General features: G+C 39.9%; 1 pseudogene; it reads left to right on the top strand.

The window, feature by feature from the left end:
- Positions 1 to 1,280: 1,280 nt before the first annotated feature.
- Positions 1,281 to 3,347, top strand: LOC136329965 (tigger transposable element-derived protein 1-like; annotated as a pseudogene).
- Positions 3,348 to 4,779: the final 1,432 nt, after the last annotated feature.

Genomic DNA, 4,779 nt, shown 5'->3' with positions numbered 1-4,779 from the left:
TTAGAGATTTACTGTTGGTTATACCACCTATATAATACACAGAAAATTTACCATAAATGTCTATAAAACACTCATATTTCTTGTATTAATTATATAGTTTATGGATTTTATTGGTTTGGCAACTGACAACAATAACTGTAAATAAATGACTGAGGTAAACTTTATTACTTAGATACAAAATAGGAAAATATAGCACAGGGGACAGAAAAGCAGATTTAAATGATGATACCTTGGCTTGGAAATTATTTCACATTAAGATAACTTTTATCAGGAGGGCAATATTGTGCAGCCGTTCTTTGCAAACTTTACCATTTATATTATACATTTTATTTTTGTTGAGTAATAGAAGCAATTAATTTTAAGTGTCACTGTTTATTTTGCACTTGAGCTTCACGCTTCTCAAGAGCTGATTTCTTTTTTAAATCCAGGTAGTTGAACGAAACATGAATGTCATTTTAATAATAGGAACTGAAAATTTAATAATTTACTATTAAACTGTAAGTATAAGTGAATAATACTAGTCCTCACTTATTTTATTTCCTGCATAATTCTGGCCTATTAATGACATTTTTATTCAAGAGAATGTTGTATTATATATATATTTTAAAGTAAAGAAACTTTCAACAGAAACACAAAGGAAAAAAATAAAGATAAATGTTGAGACAAATTTATGGCTTGTTGGAGATACTTACATGAATATTTAAGTGGATTAAATATTCTCTTTGCCTGAAATACACAGAAAAAAAACTCAGAAAAGTTAAGGTTGTTCTTACTTGGAGTATTTTCTTAATTCTTCATGTAATTTGATTATGTTAGTAAGAATATGAATAAATATAGAACTACCTAAGTCCATATTTACAGGTACACTTCATTTTGTTGGGATTTGCTTTATTGCAGTGACTGATAATGCATTTCTTACAAACTGAAAGTTGGTGGCAACCCCACATCAAACAAGTCTGTCAGGACCATTTTTCCAAAAGCATTTGCTCACTTTGTGTCTCTGTCACATTTTGGTAATTCTTGCAGTATTTCAGATTTTTAAAATTATTATTATATATGTTATGGTAATCTGTGATCAGTTATCTTCACTGTTACTTTTGTAATTGTTTTGGGGCACCAAAAACCGCACCCATATAAAACCACAGACTTAATCAATAAACATTGTGTGTGTCCTGACTACTCCATGGGCTGGCTGTTCCCCCATCTCTCTTCATTTCCTTGGGCCATCCTAGTCCTTGAGATACAACAATATTGAAATTAGGCCAATTAACAACCCTACTATGACCTCCAAGTGTTCTCATGAAAAAAGGAGTTGTATATTTCTGACATTAAGTCAAAAGCTAGAAACGATTAAGATTAGTGAGGAAGGCATGTTGAAAGCCAAGATAAAGCTAGGCCTCTTGTGTCAATTAGTTGAATTGTAAATGCAAAGAAACAGTTCCTGAAGGAAATTATAAATACCACTCCAGTGAGTACACAAATAATCAGACAGTGAAACAAGCTTATTGCTGATGTAGAGAATGTTTTAGAGGTTGGGATAGAAGATCAAACCAGCCCCAACATTCCCTTAAGCTAAATCCTATCCCAGAGTGAGGTCTTTTTTTTTTTTTTTTTTTTTGTATTTTTCTGAAGCTGGAAATGGGGAGAGACAGTCAGACAGACTCCTGCATGCGCCCGACCGGGATCCACCCGGCATGCCCACCAGGGACGATGCTCTGCCCCTCTGGGGCGTCGCTCTGCCACGACCAGAGCCACTCTAGCGCCTGGGGCAGCGGCCAAGGAGCCATCCCCAGCGCCCAGGCCATCTTTGCTCCAATGGAGCCTTGGCTGCGGGAGGGGAAGAGAGAGACAGAGAGGAAGGAGGGTGGAGGGTGGAGAAGCAAATGGGCGCTTCTCCTGTGTGCCCTGGCCGGGAATCGAACCTGGGTCCCCCGCACGCCAGGCCAACGCTCTACCGCTGAGCCAACCAGCCAGGGCCCAGAGTGAGGTCTTAAGTCTCTTCAATTCTATGAAGGCTAAAAGAGATGAGAAATCTTCAGAAGAAAAGCAGACACTAGCACAAGTTTGTTTGTGGAGTTTAAGGAGAGAAGCCCTCTTCATAACATACAAGTACAAGCAGCAAATGCTGGTGTAGAAGCTGCAGCCAGTTACCCAGAAGATCTAGCTGAGATAATTAGTGAACATGGCTGCACTGAACAACAGATTTTCAATGTGGATGAAACAGCCTTCTATTGGGAGAAGATGCTATTTAAGACTTCCATAGCTAGAGAGAGGTCAATGGCTGGCTTTGAAGCTTCAAAGGACAGGCTGTCTCTTATTAGGGACTCATGCAACTTTGGTGACTTTAAGTTGAAGCCAATGCTCATTTACCATTCTGAAAATGCTTGATGCCCTGAAGAATTATACCAAATCTCCTCTGCCTGTGCTCTATAAATGGAAAAACAAAGCCTAGATAACAGCCCACCTGTTTACAACATAATTTATTAAATATTTTAAGCCCACTGTTGAGACATACTGCTCAAAGATTTCTTTCAAAATATTACTGCTTATTGACTATGTACCTGGTCACCCAAAAGCTCTGATAGAGATGTACAAAGAGATTGATGTGGTTTTTATGCCTGTTAACACAACATCCATTCTACTGCCCATGAATCAAGGAGTGATTTTGACTTTCAAGCTTTATTATTTAAGAAATACATTTTATAAAGCAGTAGCTGCCACGGGTAGTGATTACTCTGATGGATCTGGGCAAAGTAAAGTGAAAACCTTCTGGAAAGGATTCATCATTGTAGTTGTAATTAAGAACATTCATGGTTCATGAGAAGAGGTAAAAATATCAACATGAGTGGGAGCTTGGAAGAAGTTAATTCCAAACTTCATGGATGACTTTGAGGGATTCAAGACTTCTGTGGAGAAAGGAACTGTAGATGTGGTTGGAATAGCAAGAGACCTAGAATTAAAATTGGAGCCTGAAGTGTGACTGAGCTGCTGCAATCTCATATTAAACCTTTAACAAATGAGGAGTTGTTTCTCATGGATAAGCAAAAAATTACATGAACTTAGTTGAAAAAGCAGTGGCAAGGTCTGAGAGGATCCACTCTAATTTCAAAAGAAGTTTTGTGGGTAAAATGCTATCAAATGGTATTGCATGCTGCAGAAAAATCATTTGTGAAAGGAAATGTTGATTGATGCAGCAAACTTCATTTTTGTCTTATTTTAAGAAATTGCTACAACCACCCCTGCTTTCAGCAATCACCACCATAATCCATCAGCAGCCATTAACACTGAGGCAAGACCTTCACCCAGCAAAAAGGCTATGACTTGCCAAGGGCTCAGATGATAGTTAGTGTTTTTAGCAATCAAATATATATATATATATATATATATATATATATATATATATATACTATTAATTTTAATGGGGTGACATTAATAAATCAGGGTACATATATTCAGAGAAAACATCTCCAGGATATATATATATATTTTTTTTTTTTTGCATTTTTTTTTTTCTGAAGCTGGAAACAGGGAGAGACAGTCAGACAGACTCCCGCATGCGCCCGACCGGGATCCACCCGGCACGCCCACCAGGGGCGACGCTCTGCCCACCAGGGGGCGATGCTCTGCCCATCCTGGGCGTCGCCATGTTGCGACCCTCCTGGGTGTCGCCATGTTGCGACCAGAGCCACTCTAGCGCCTGGGGCAGAGGCCACAGAGCCATCCCCAGCGCCCGGGCCATCTTTGCTCCAATGGAGCCTTGGCTGCGGGAGGGGAAGAGAGAGACAGAGAGGAAGGCCCGGCGGAGGGGTGGAGAAGCAAATGGGCACTTCTCCCATGTGCCCTGGCCGGGAATCGAACCTGGGTCATCCGCACGCTAGGCCGACGCTCTACCGCTGAGCCAACCGGCCAGGGCGCTCCAGGATATTTTGACATTTGATTATGTTGCATACCCATTACCCAAAGTCAAATTGTCTTCCATCACCTTCTATCTGGTTTTCTTTGTGCCCCTCCACCCTAACCCCCCCCCCCAGTAACCACCACCCTCTTGTCCATGTCTCTGAGTCTCATTTTTATGTCCCACCTATGTATGGAATCATATAGTTCTTAGTTTTTTCTGATTTACTTATTTCACTCCGTATAATGTTATCAAGGCCCATCCATGTTGTTATAAATGATCCGATGTCATCATTTCTTATGGCTGAGTAGTATTCCATAGTATATATGTACCAAAGCTTTTTAATCCACTCATCCACTGACGGACACTTGGGCTGTTTCCAGATCTTCACTATTATGAACAATGCTGCCATAAACATGGGGGTGCATTTCTCCTTTTGAAACAGTGCTATGGTATTCTTGGGGTATATTCATAAAAGTGGTATAGCTGGGTCAAAAGGCAGTTCCATTTTTAGTTTTCTGAGGAATCTCCATACTGTTTTCCACAGTGGCTGCACCAGTCTGCATTCCCACCAGCAGTGCAGGAGGGTTCCCTTTTCTCCACATCTTCTCCAGTACTTACTCTGTGTTGTTTTGTTGATGAGCGCCATTCTGACTGGTGTGAGGTGGTATCTCACTGTGGTTTTAATTTACATTTCTCTAATAATTAGTGATGTTGAGCATTTTTTCATCTGCCTATTGGCCATCTGTATGTCCTCTTTGGAGAAGTGTCTATTCATTTCTTTTGCCCCCCCTTTTTTTTATTGGATTGTTTGTCTTCCTAGTATTTAGTTTTAAAAGTTCTTTATAAATTTGGGTTATTAATCCCTTATCAGACATATTGTC

This window comes from Saccopteryx bilineata, chromosome 3 (assembly GCF_036850765.1).
Source record: "Saccopteryx bilineata isolate mSacBil1 chromosome 3, mSacBil1_pri_phased_curated, whole genome shotgun sequence".
Taxonomy (NCBI): Eukaryota; Metazoa; Chordata; class Mammalia; order Chiroptera; family Emballonuridae; genus Saccopteryx; species Saccopteryx bilineata.
Note: the sequence above shows the minus strand (reverse complement) of the source record. Positions and strands in the feature narration are given on the sequence as shown.